This window comes from Meriones unguiculatus, chromosome 2 (genome assembly GCF_030254825.1).
Source record: "Meriones unguiculatus strain TT.TT164.6M chromosome 2, Bangor_MerUng_6.1, whole genome shotgun sequence".
NCBI classification, from domain to species: domain Eukaryota; kingdom Metazoa; phylum Chordata; class Mammalia; order Rodentia; family Muridae; genus Meriones; species Meriones unguiculatus.
In genome coordinates, this window is record NC_083350.1 from 48,117,478 (window position 1) to 48,131,934 (window position 14,457).

The window sequence follows — 14,457 nt, forward strand, 5'->3', positions numbered from 1 at the left end:
GTAGTTTGTCAATGAATCCTGGACAAATATCACCTCAGCACAGACCCATCTCTGCCCTTTTGGAAATGCTGCTCTTCCATCTGAGAGGCTTCTCATTTAGAAGAATTTCTGCCCAGGGAAACTCTCCATATCTGTTCCAGGACACTCCTTTCCACTTTTTCCACCACCCATGTCCTACTTTTTCATGAGCTATGGTGCAGAGCGATAACAACTAGAAAGCTAGCTTTTCTCTAATTTCAGTCTGTACAGATATAGGGTAATGTGTCACTGCCCTGCACTGTCCTATAGAAAGCTGACCTACAAGGTCAAAGAAGAAACTTCTTCAGGAATTCTGTCAAAATCATCAAAAGCCTGTGCTTGTTTCAGAGGTCTGTGCTAGGAATGCTTATTTTCTTAAAAAGCAAATCTTTTCAATAGGTGATGTTAAGACAGTCAATTTCTAGACTAGCAACCCAGAATTAGAGGGAATTTATGCTTACGGTGAAGCCACAGGGATAGCAGGGATTGAGTGAAAGCAGCACAATGCTAAAACCAAGCAACTCAACACAATGCTGCCCTTTCATTGTCTAGCTAGACTGATTTTAATCATGTGGTTTTTAAAAGTCTCATGTTGTTTAGTTCCTCTTGCCCTAACACTCTGTGTCTGTTTTCTTCCATTAGAACATCAGCTCCATCTTGCTTAGCACATCTGACAGGTCACCACAGACCCTCCAATGATGGCAGATGTTCATCAGCATTTGCTGAATGAATGAATGAATGAATGAATGAATGAATGAATGGCTTCATGTTAGAGTCTGAGATGTAAGAGAAAGCCTGATCAGTTTGTGCACAGAGCTCTATTTTTGAGATGGAGGTACCTCAAAAGTGTATCCAGTGTGCATTTTTAAAATATTTATTTCTTTATTTATTTTTGCAATTAACAAAACCTGTTTAACTTCTGTGGTTAAAATTTATGGATGGTAGAGAGAGGTGGCTCAGCACCTCTTCTTGCACAGGACCTTGGTTTGATTTCCAACATCCACATGGCAGCTCACAACCATCTATAACTCCTGTTCCAGGGTTTCTGATGCTCTCTTCTTACCTTCTAGGTATCAGGCAGGTATATGGTGCACATACATACATTAAGCAAATAACAATATTTATAATAATAATCTAAAATGTGACTATAAAGATTATCATTATTTTTCTTCTGCCAGAGTCAATCCTATTTGCTGGTGATCTAAAGTCCCAAGCTTATGGAGTACTGGGCACTTGAGAAACTTCCTGGACACTACCTCAAACTGAGATTCAAAACTGAAAAAGAAAATGTACAGGATTATAAAGAAGTCAATTACACTAAATATAGTTATCAGAATATAAAATTTGCCAGACAGGAAGATATTTGCTTCTTTACTACATTAAATAGAAAGAGCTAAGGCATCTACCTAATATCTAAAATTCAAACTCTGAAATAGGATGTGGAAATGATCAGATAGGATAAGACTTGGGCTTTTTCAGTTGTTTTTGAAAGCATGAGCATTACTGATACCTTCATAACTGAAGAGAAAAAGTTCATGGAGAGATTGGTAGTAACGTATTTTTCCTCCTCCAAATCTGTGGGTCCTCTGAATTTTCTCTACAACCTTCCTGGGCTCCAATATTAAATCCACACATCAAGAATCGTCAGCAAGTGTAACTGCACCCAAAAGGGGCCACTGAGATGTTTGTTTCTTTGCTGCACAAGTTCTGATGTATTTGCTTGTTTTGAAATTTAGCCTCCTAGTTTCCATTTCCACAAGAACTTTGAAGCTATTAATAATGAGCCTGGTGTTATTTTAATATTGATAACTTTTTAACATAAAAATGAAAATCCTAATAGAAGTGTAACTCTAGCTGTATGACTAGTTTGCTGTTGTTGATGATGAAATGTTGCATACTTTCTAGACTCTTATATTTACATTTCTTATATCTCTTTTTCCCTACTCCAATCCCTTCCAACACCCCAACACCAGGTAGGAGAGAGAAATGGTTAGTGGAAGAGGGGATGCAGTTCTCTTAGCTGGTTCCTGCTGGGTGGGGTCTTTGGGTTCCTTGGAGCCAGTCCAATCCTTGTTTCAGAAGATCTCCAACTTCTTTCTCATTGCATCAACAGCAACAAGAGCCACGAGAGGAAAGCATCAGCAGCCTTGTTTTTTCAGAGCTCTTCCATACTCGCTGGGCTCTGACATTTATTCTTTCTCCAGAGTCCTCAGATTTAAACTATCTACAGCTGGCAAAGAGCTCCTCTCAGAGCCCACACAAGGCAAATAGTTTGGTGCTGTGAACTATCTGAATCAGTTCCACATCCCACACCTGGGATTAAAACAAAAAACATGTTTATGTCCTCAACAATGATGTCCAAGATTCACAAAGCACATTCATAAAATTCAAATCTCTAAAGGTCTGAAGAAACAGTGTCTTTTAGAACAAAACTATATCATATGACTTTCTATTTTCTCATTTGATTTTTCTATTTAATAATATGCCTAGATGATAATAAAATCCTAGTAATGAAGAGCTGCATTTCTTTCTTTGGCTGCACAGTCTATTGCAAGCACTGATTCCAGTCACTTAATCGGTCCTTTGTTGTTGGGTGATTAAGTGTTTTCTAGATGATGTGTTGGTTTGTAAACAATGGAGAAACAATACGTCTGTTTGACAGCACAGACACTGACACAGGTGAGGCCTGGAATCCTACAACCCAAACAGAAGCATGAAGCATGAAGCATGAAGCGTGAAGTTCATATCATACTGTACAAAGCTTAATATTCCAGCAACCACAAGACAATGGCCAACAGTATTAAGAGGGAATACAAGACACCATCAGCTTTCTTGCAGTGTTCTAGTACATGTTGAGTGTGTTTTAGGACTCCAAGAAGTAATAATTGGAGGTAAGGAAGACAGATGCACCCTGTTTGAAAACCCATTTTGAAAAAAGCCGAAAATTAAGCAAATTGTTGATTCGGTTGTTTGTGATAGCTTTGGAACAGATATTTGAATTAATAGTACCCTGGTTCATGGCACAATGTCATCATTGGTCCTTAGAAAGCTGCTTTCCTTGATGTATATATTCCAATTTTCTCTCCTCCAATTAGTGTAACTGAATGTCACTAATTTGCATATTGTCTTCATATGTAAAGTGGATGTAATAATATCTGTGTATGTGGTGGTATTTTAGACATACATTGATTGTATTGGGTTATAACTTGAACTTGTTCAATTTATTATTGTACCAATACAATAATAAATTTTACTGGTACAATAATAAATTGTACCAGTTTTATGATTCCTCCACTCCACATAAATATCCAAGCCATAGCCTCTACTTGCTGTGTGATCACATTCCTGCCATTGTATCTCTGACCCTTCTCACTGATAGAAAGCCAGGTTTCCTTCAGATCATTGCCACCACAAATAAGACTATCTTCACATCCCTGTATATGATCCTTCATGCTTTCCGTATACACTTGTAGTAGAATTACTGAATCATAGAATTATGTAGACTTGGTTTGACTACATTGTGCCAAGTGATTTCCTTGAATGTCTCCTCAGTCAGCAGTACCAAAGGAGGTCACGGTTTCCTACACCACCAGCTTTGAAAGTACCCTGAGTTTAATTTTTTTTCCAGCTAACTAAACATCAAAAACAAAGCATGACTGAGCATGTTTTCCATGCTTATAATCTTTCCAGTACATTTCTGGGGTGGTCTATTCATATTTTTGTTCTTTGTGGAGGGTCTGGGATTGTTGTCTTGATTTTTCTGATAAAACATTAGTCAGAAATACCTTGCCAATTTCAGATTGACAAGTACTCTGCTACTTATCACCTACTTATTCATGTTGCCCTTCACCACACAGAAATTATCACTTTTAAGATAAATATAGTAATCTTTTTCAAAGCTTTTTCATTGTGCCTTTGACATTTTGTTCAATAAGCACTTTCATACCCTAAGCAGCAAAGATAGTCTTCTAGATTTTCTTCTATTGCCAGAGCTGGGGTTTCTGTTGCTGAGCTAAAGCTATGACTAAAATCAAGTTGAGTAGGAAAGAGTTCATTCCAGCTGTAGTCCCACCTCTCAGGTCCTCACTGATTAAAGCCAGGGCAAGAATTCAAAGAGAGCAGGACCCTGGAGGCAGGAGCTGATGCTGAGGTCATGGAAGAATAGTGCTTACTGGCTTGCTCCTGTAAAATCAAAACAACAGGTTAAATACTTTCTTATTTCAAAAGGCAACAAGCAGAGCACAGTCATATTCAAATCAAAGCGAAAATCAAACTTTGATAGTGTAAGTCATTCAGGACATTAGTGCCTGAGACCCACGCTTACTAGCTTGCTCCTCATGACTTTCTCAGCCTGCTTTCTTACAGGACCCAGAGTGGATTCTTATAGCACCACAAAGGGATGTATCTACATCCTTCATTAATCAAGTAAAAGTCCACATACTTGCCCACAGGCCAACCTGGTGGGAGCTCCTTCACAGCATAGGTCACCTCTTCCCAAATGATCCTCACTTGTGCCAACTTGACAAACCCCTAGCCACCATACACGCTTATCATTTCCCCTATAGATTTAAATCATCTAGAGTCTATCTCTGTACACAGTATTGGGAAGAAATTCAGTCTTATTTTTTTCTCTGGATATGGTGGAAGATTTAGATCCATACATTTAAAACAAGCACAGTATGCCTCCCAAAAGACATGGGAAAGAGACAAGAAACAGAGGCCCTGAGACTCACAAAAAAAAGGTCATAGAAGCAAATTCCAAAGATTCCATCTTATCCACCCTCCAAAGTATTTGTCCACCTGAAGCCTATGAGGAACTACTGAAAAGTCAGCCATAGACAATCCTTCTATAAAGCTATCTGAATGAGGAATACCCCAGCAGAACTTAAGTTCTCCTATATGAATTTAAAATATAATGCATATTCAACCAGTTCCTTTCCAAGTGGGAGAGACAGTTTGGCCAGTAAAGAGAAAGGAGAGGCCAGAGAAGAGAGGCCTGGACATGAATAGGTTGAGACTTGTTGATACCCAAAAGTGGACCCATTTTCATGTCTGACTTTTAAAGATGAAAATCAACCCATTTAGGATAGGTAATAGCTTCCCAGTATCTATGTCTCAGCATCTTCTGTTTCTACTTTATTATACAATTAAGTATAAATAAACACAGAAAGGTCAAAAGTCCAGAGAAAATTATTTAAACAAATTATTAGCAGATGCTTGATTTTCAAATGTATTATCTGTATTTGATTTAATATAGCCAAGGTGTGTATGTGTGTGTGTGTGTGTGTGTGTGTGTGTGTGTTTGTGTACACACACGTGTACTCATGGGTTTAAGGGTGCACATCTCTGTGAACACCAGAGAACAATCAAAGGTGGTGTTTCTCAGGTGCTCTCCACTTTATAAGACAAGCGGACAGGATATCTCACTGAGCTGGAGTTTGCCAACACTAGGCTGACTGGCTGGTGAATACAGATTTCCACATCCTGAGCACAGGGATGATCAGCCCAAGTCACCACTCTTGGCATTTTTATGTGTTCTGGGACTCAAGCTCACATCCTCATACTTGCATGGCAAGAACTTTACAGATGAGCTATCACCCAACCAGTGTTGTGTTCTTATTTTTTATTATCTCAGTTTTATGAGTGAGGAAACGAAAATCAAGTAAACCACGGTAACCCTTGTGTACACTAAAATCAGAACGAGGATTTAACCCCAGGATGAATCCTAGGGTTTAACCCAAGGGCCCTTTGTGGCACATTGTGGCACTGAGTGTTTTATTTGAGAAGCTGTGTCTCCAGGAGCAGGGATTTTGCAGTTGTATGCCTCAACACATACCTCTGTGTATTTCAAAACTGGGGTCCTTCATGTCACTCAGTGTGTGGAAACTTGGAGAATGTGTTCCATTGGGAACAGCCCATGTTCTGAAGGGATTCATAAGAGAGTGGCTTTCAGGTAGATTAAAGATGGTGATTTAAATTTCTCTGCAATAAAAAATTATTCAAGACAAAACCAAGACCTAAATAATATCCCTATGGCCTTTTACTTCCTTCCTGCCTTTTCCTCCCACCAAGTAATCAATGCTTTTGGCTGGCAGAGAAAGAAAATTCCAGTTCTTATGAACCAATTCTTCAGGTTTAAAAAGGAAAAAATTTTGTTCTCTTTTTCCCTCAAGATTTTCTTTTTCTTTTTCTTTTTTTTTTTTTTCCTTGCTCTTGACCTACGGTCTTAGAGCAATTTAATCTGTACTGAATACTCCCACAGTTTTTGAAATAGCCTTGCACATCTACTGTGTCATGTGCTTAAGAGAACCAATAATCTCAGCAGCGACAATAACAAAGTAATTGTTATCAATCAACTCTGAAAAAATACAGACGTTCTATCTCCTACGGCATCGAAACTTTAGCCAAGATGTTTCTTTACAAAACAAATATGTGTACATCCATCTCATTAGTATGCTTCCCCATGTTTAATAAGTGGTAAAATTTACATGTATGGTTTGTTTAGCCTGTTTGGCTTAATTAGCTGAAAATCTTCCTCATTTCTATTTACATCTGAGTGCTAATGCTCCAACCCACGAGATAGTCCTTCTCTGGAGGATTCATTTCAGTGATCAACTGCTTTCTCAATTATAAATTATAAAAAGTGTTCTGAAGATTGGATGACATCATACATTGAAATGTTCTGCATAGGGAGAACTACCAGAGAGAATCATCAGTGTTTATTTTAAAGTGCACACTGAAGTGCTAGATGCACAAATGAGAGGGACTATAGAAGAGCTACAGGGGACCAATAATTGAAATATTTGCTCTTGCAGTTTATTCACCAAAAAGGTGTCATGGCACTTGGCCGTGGTATCAGTGTACTTCTCTTGAGTCCAGTGGGGTTTACAGGTCTCTGTTAACAGAAAAACAGCTTACTTGTCCACCTCATCCTTTACACACACACGCCAACCACTGCCTGTCCTTAGATAAGCAGTGAGGCTCCTCCACCACTAGATGAGGAAGTGACTCCCTTTCAACCTCTTTTGTTGCTGACTTCATCAAGCACAAAGTCTGGGTGAGTTGTTATCAAGCTTCTAAAATTAGATAATGTCAATCTTTACCTAAGATGAGCAGGGGTCAAGCTTAGGACCATCAGTAGACAACTGCTAAATCAACTTCACCATTTACATTTGTTTCTACAGCACTGTTTCACAGCTGAATAATAAGGTAAGGTTTCCTTTTAAATAACTTTTAGTTAAAAGAGGAGGTGGTCAAATGAATAGAAATACTAAGCAACTATGTTACAAATAGGAATAATATGACTTGCTGTTGACCATGTGACAAAAACCACAGCTGTAATATTACAATGACCAAAGCTTGGGGACTACAGTTATTATCAAAGGAACCTTGGCTGTTCTACACGCTCACATGCTGTCTTGACTCAATGCTGAAGTCCCTTTGCAAATGTACTGGTTCATTCAGGTGTACTTAGCAAGTATTTACTTCATGTTTGACATCAGACCTACCCCTCTAAAACCTATCCATACATTTATTTGGAACCATCCTGATAATTTACCCATGTTGTACGACCTACTTGGTGACAGTTTCAGTGTGGTATTCACCCCACTTTTGTGTGAAATGCCCCCAAAATGCTTGATCATAACACACACCACACAAGTACATCTTCTCTGGATGGAGCCGAGCGATGAGTTCAGAACACTGTGGGAAACAAGCACTTCCATGAGAGGAACACATCTAGCAATTAATTCCTCCTCCTTGTCTTCTTTGGAAGAATAAAAAAATGAAAGCAGAAAGAATGGTCACTTTGGCATAGGACAGCCTTCAAATGACTGGTGCCTCTGTTAGCACAGTGGTTTAGACCAATGGTTTACAATCTTCCTAATGCTGTCACCCTTTAATACAGTTCCTCATGTGGTGGTGACCCCAACCATAAATCATTTTCATTGCTGCTTCATAACTGTAATTTTGATACTGTTATGAATGAACTGTAATGCAAACATGTGTTTTCTGATGATATTAGGTGACCTCTGTGAAGGGTTGTCCGACCGCAAGGTTGAGAGCCACTGTTTTAGCTGTCTGCTCCTCTGTGCAGATTACTGTAGAAGCAATACCTCTGATCCTAGAGCGGTGAGAGACAGAGTTACCTCTTCTTTGGCAGAAGGCCTCTTCCAAGTAGCTTCTCCCTGAAGTTTTTGCTGAGAATGTCAGTTCAGCTTTCTCTAGATAGACTTTTCAACACCTGTCCCTTACCTTTTCACAGCCTTCTTGGGAACCTGCCTGTAAACTCTTATATAGATCTTCCTGATTGCCGTTTGTAAGAGTGCTTGTGAGCCTCTCTATTTTGATGAATCTTCTATCCTTACTTTTCTTCTCTTTCAAAAGTGACAGTATATTTTAAAAATATCTTTTTGTTACCTTCTTTTTTTGTTTCTCAGGGAGTACCAAATGAATTTCTGGATCAGCAAAATACAAGATTCAGAAGATGCATCTGGTAAAGATTAGAAATTGTGTGTGTTCTTTTACTTCTCTGGAGTAATATGTTACTGTATTGGTGAATAGCTATTATACTGACCAGCAGCATTGTACTGATGAATGTATGAATGCAACATATTTAACAAGTGTCCACTGTATGCAGGAAAGCATTTCACACATTGGTGGTGAAGTGACAAGAGAAGGCATAGATTCTGTTTTGGACCAAGAATGGTTGTATAATCAGATATAAGTTGTCATTGATACCAAATAGGATATTCCATTGGGTGTATATAACCGAATAGTATCAATTTCTCACATACAGCAACAGTATGTAGCTTCTTGTTAGTATTAGTTCTGGATGCAATGAAACGATATTTAGAAATTCTTCTCTGAATGCATGAAAAAAAAATAAAGCTAGAAACAAAAGTATCTTGACAGCTCAATTTCAGTAATAAGAATTAGACATTTTGGTGGATCAAAATAGGATTCAGACAATAATGAAACACCAAGAATGAGAAGATTTAGGATTTTTTAAGATATTTAAGATTTTTAAGATATCAATAAAGAGAACCCAGAGGTGAGAAACAGGTATATTTATAAAGCTTTGGCTTTTTAGAACCAGGCAAATCTAATCGCCCAGTGGCTAGAGAGCTTTTGCAATAAGAAATGATACCATGAATGTATTGTTGGTTTGTTCATTTTTACTATCAGGGAAGTAACATGTGAAAAAGGTATGCATTGATCTATAGGTTAGGAATGGACCAAACCTAATTTGGTTGTTCACAAGTATTAGAGTTGTTTAGAACTTTAGAGGCATTTAAAATGGAGGATTTTCTCCCCTCCAACTTTGCTACCAAGTCATCATGAAGCCAGTTACAGACCCAAATCATCCCCAGTAAGAAGCTTCTGTCTGGCTGTGTGTGGGGTTCACTACATACACCCACACACACCTACACACCCACCCACATGCACACACACACACGTGCACACATTCATTAAGTCTGAAACAACACAGTATCCTCTGTCATCGTGGTTTGAGACAGTTATCTCTGTCATCTCTTCGTTCTCATTGGGTAGGAAGCCTTAGAAAACCTCAAAATTAAGGCCAAGATACCATATGACAGCGTAGAACAACCGTGATTCCTTTGATAATAACTGTAGTCTCCAAGCTTTCCTCATTGTGATATTACAGCTGTGGTTTTTGTCACCTGGTCAACAGCAAGTCATATTATCCATTGTAACATAGTTGCTTAGTATTTCTATTCATTTGACCACCTCCTCTTTTAACTAAAAGTTATTTAAAAGGAAACCTTACCTTACTATTCAGCTGTGAAACAGTCCTGTAGAAACAAATGCATTGTACAAATGCTGTACCGGTAAGTACCGGTAAGGACTGTGAAACAGTCCTGTAGAAACAAATGCAAATGGTGAAGTTGTTTTAGCAGTTGTCTACTGATGGTCCTAAGCTTGACCCCTGCTCATCTTAGGTAAAGATTGACATTATCTAATTTTAGAAGCTTGATAACAACTCACCCAGACTTTGTGCTTGATGAAGTCAGCAACAAAAGAGGTTGAAAGGGAGTCACTTCCTCATCTAGTGGTGGAGGAGCCTCACTGCTTATCTAAGGACAGGCAGTGGTTGGCGTGTGTGTGTTAAGGATGAGGTGGACAGGTAAGCTGTTTTTCTGTTAACAAAGACCTGTAAACCCCACTGGACTCAAGAGGAGTACACTGATACCATGGCCAAGTGCCATGACACTTTTTTGGCAAATACACTGCAGTAGTAAATATGTCACAGTCATTAGATTGGTCCCCTGTAATCTCTCCTACATTCCCCTTGCCTGTTCACCTGACACCTTAGAGTCCACTTTAAAATAAAAGCTGATGATTTCCTCTGATGGCTCCCCATCAGAGCAATTCAATGTATGATGTCATTCACCTTCAGAACACTTTTTATAATTTATAATTGAGAAAGTCATTGATCACTGAAATGAATCCTCCAGAGAAGGGCTATCTCGTGGGTTGGATTTTCAGCACCCAGATATAAATAGAAATCAGGAAATGTTTCAGCTAATTAAGCCAAACAGACAAAACAAACCATATTTACCTCAATTATCTGAATTCTGGCTCATCACTATTAACATTTGGCTCAGAAATTCTAGTCTTCTCTTTTCTAGGAACAGTTGTGTTTTGTTTTGGCTCGGGTTATCTGGCTCATTGCCTGGGTTCTCTCATCAGTGACGACCACAGTAGGGTTATTCACAGAAGCATTTCATAAGCATGGACTAAGGAGAGGAGAAGAAGAAAGGGAGGGAACTGAGTGAGAAACAGAGAGAGAATTCAGAAGGGAGGGAGGAGAATGCCTCTCCGTGAGCAACCACCTAGGAGTTGATTTGAGCCAAAGGACTGCTACTAATCCTTCTCTCTTCCTGGCCCTTTCTGGCCTGTGGATAGTTGGATTTATATTTCACTCTACCCCTGAAGTGGAATTTACAGTGTCATCCACTCCCTTCTAAGAGGACTGTGTGACAATCTAATGAGAACATGTTCCCAGAAGAGCTGTACCGGTAAGTACATTGCTTCAAAGGAGGTATTGCTCATTCTTGGAGATCCAGTAGGAGGCGCCGACCTAGTAGGAAGTCCCAGCATTCCGGGATTCCACAGAGTCACAGTCACACTCAGCTTGATGCTTTCTAGGCCCCATGCCTCATGCTTTTGAGTGTGTGTGCATGTGTGTGTTGGGGTTGGGGGGTGGCAGACACATCCTACATCCTTCTCAGCTCCCATTAGCTCCTAGCAATACCCAGCCAGCCACTGTGATTGGGTTTAAGATCATTTTGTTCCATTATTTAAATCCAAACATTGATTTGGATTTAAACAAAATAGAATGAAAAGGCTTTACCTCAAATATCCACTTTGGCAATTTGGAGAGTAATAATTAGAAGGGTGACCCCCCCAAGCCCCAAAAATAGTGGGGGCAAGCATCTCCATTGTTTGCTTCATTGTGTGTATTTTTTTGTGTGAGCCCCAATAACACAATTATTTGTACATGTGGTAAGGTAATGAAGGCTTCTCCTCTTTCTAAAGGTTTTTAATTCAGCAGCCACTGAAATACTGTAATCTTTGCAAAGAAAAAAAAAAAAGGAAGAAGAAGAAGTTTAGGCCTTAGAGCTTCTCCATTTAGCTGAAAACCTTCTTGAGTGGCTTATTACATAGTAGGCCTATGTTTCCCTTATATGTTTATGGGCATGCTAGCACAATAAGACCTTTACTTCGTAGATAGAAAATCTTTTAAAGTTGCCTTTTAACTTTTCATTTGGGGCTTATAGAGTTTATGAGAGTCTTTTCAGTTTTTTTTTTCTATCATAACTCAAACCTGAAGAAATCCTGAGCTTGCTGAGTTTAGGCTTTCTTAAGGTCTACTGTCAATGTCATGGGCTTCTGAGTTTGGCAGGATGGTTAGCTCGGCTTCCTGCAGGTCAGCTACACACAGCTGAATAACCCCGGGACCCCGTGCAATCAATGACTGGAAGACACAACAGCTGAGCTTTCCCCTGGAGAGATCCTGTAACTGAAGAATGGAGACAAATTAAAGACTATGTTACTGGAGAAATCTGCATGTGTTTTATATGATAGGATTGGAATTTAATACAGGTTGCCCACGAATATCCTCGAATCTCTCTATTTACCCCACCTCTAGGGGCACCCCCCCACCCTCAGTCAAACCCTCTCCTGGAAGAAAACAATAGTTCCTTAGCTGGCAGCCCCTCCCCCCCAAACACACACATACACACACACACTCACACACACACCATCTCTGCCTTCCTCATTCTCAACACCAAAGAGATGTGTCTTACTATTTTTAATTCTGTGCATTTACCGGGGGCTTTTATGTGGGTATGTGGCCATGCATGCCAGTGCCTGCACAGGACAGGAGAGAGTGCCAGATGCCCTGGATCTGGGTTGTACCTATTTGCTCTGCCTGCTGTGGGTGCTGTGACTCAAACTTGAATCCTGTGCAAGATAAGTGCTTTTAACCATCTCTTCAGCCGCAGCCACCATGATTTTTGTAAAGATGGATCTAATCATGTCACTTTCCTAGCATAAGAACAGACCGTGACTTCTTAAAACTTGGGAATAAAGACAAAGGCCTCAGCAGCCCCTAGCCATTCTTCTCTGTGTGTTCATTACTGATTACTTCCCGTACTTCCCATGTTTTTATGCTTCATCTTCAAAATCCTATGCTTGCTATCATGTTTCTCTCTTCATCTATATGAGAATAGAGAGTGGGATATGCCTATAAATACTGGTTCTGAAAAATAACATCTATGTTACACTAAGGTTTTTGTAAGTTGCTATATGCAAAATGGTTCAAACAAAGCCCAGCACACATTCAGTAAGTGGTGGCTGGTTTTGGAGATGGTGCATACCCTTAAACTCTCAGCTCAGAGGGGTCTGAGATTCTTGTGGACAAATTCAGGACCACCTAGCTGATGCACTCTAATCCCCGCCCTTAATTGTGAATAAATGTGATTGTTTGGAGCGATGTGTTAGGAGGGCAGATATTGCAATAATTTCTGCCTCCCGTGCTAAGCTGTAATCTAAATCAGACAAGGAGCAGTCGCTAGCTCACCATTTATCCCAACATCTGATTTGGTGCTTGTGGCCTACTGGCTAGTCAATGTGTATTGAGCAAGAGATGTTGAAGTGAGAAGATGGTGGTTAGAAGGGTGGATTGGAGAATGGGCATGTCCAGTGGAGGGTTAAAACTGGTCAAGATACCAAAAGAAGTATAGAGATCTGAGTATAACCTGGGTGCTGTGAAAATAGGAACAAATGTCAGATGAGAACATATTCTGGATGGTCTAAAGGAAGGGGAATTATCTGAGATTTCCTTTTTACAAATATTGACTTCTGGCCTTGGGGGCCCTCTGGCAAGGCCTCCCAGGATAAGCAGGATGTCAGAAGGAGAGAGGGTCTGAGCAAGGTCTCATGGCACAATGCTGAAACATGCAGACCCTAACATCTAAGTTCTAGTTCTGCCAGGCCCAAGCTATCAAGAGCAAGTTAGTTACTTCACCACACTCCAGTTTGGTTTTGTTTTTTCCCCTCTGTAAAACTGGGGAATAATAATGATCTTCAGAGGGGTATCCAGAAACTTAAGTAAATTTTGATTGCTAAATAATCCATCTGCTCAATGGGTGAAGCATAGAAATAATATAAAATAAAATGTCGTGCTGCCCCCCCAAGACTATTCACAAGATAAACGTAGGTTGTACTGCTGTGTCCTAAGAGAAAGGAGGATTGTGGGTGACTCAGAGCCCCCGAGAAAATCTGCTCCTGCAAAACACCGCAGCAAGCAAGCGAGCTCACAGGGATGAGTTCTCCTTCTACCTCAGGCTCCACTCTTCCTTTTTCCACACCCTGTTGTGTACCCGTGTCTCGGAAGGTATTGCCATTAAGGAAACTATCTTCCTAATTACTTCAATTATTATCATTCAAATTTTCTCAAATATGGATGATCCCATAGAAGTTACTCATTGTCTCATTAGAAAAAAATAAAGCCCTAAAATAATCTAGTTGCACAGTGTCTCCTAGGCCCCATCTGAAAAGAATGCAGAATATGTACTCTCTAAATGCCTCACGTCTCCTTGATTTCCTCATTCGCCAGCAGAAAATTTAATAATAGGCCCAGCACAATTCACACAGAGGGGAGAAAATCTCCCACACCAGTCCTCGGGGGAGAGACATGAGGCTGATTGAGGAGTGGAAATTTAATAGCCGCCTGACCTTCTGAAGCAAAGGCGGTCTGAGCCATTTGCACAGCGTGCCTTTAGCAAATAGATGATTATGTTAGCCCTGCTGAGAAAGGATGCCAAAGCCTCAACATCTGGGGACCACCAAGACTAGGAGTCAGTTTCTGCTTGGTGCAGTGCAGGCTGGTTGACCAGGACTGCTCAGCTT

The 14,457-nt window shown here is 39.9% G+C and overlaps 1 long non-coding RNA gene across 1 annotated transcript in view; it reads left to right on the forward strand.

Annotated features, from left to right (window-relative positions):
* Positions 1-10,801: 10,801 nt before the first annotated feature.
* The window catches only part of LOC132652131 (uncharacterized), a 77,321-nt gene continuing 73,665 nt past the window's right edge, over positions 10,802-14,457 (forward strand). The window contains exon 1 of the long non-coding RNA XR_009589614.1: positions 10,802-11,060. This is a non-coding gene — a long non-coding RNA (uncharacterized LOC132652131). The remainder of the gene's footprint in view (positions 11,061-14,457) is intronic.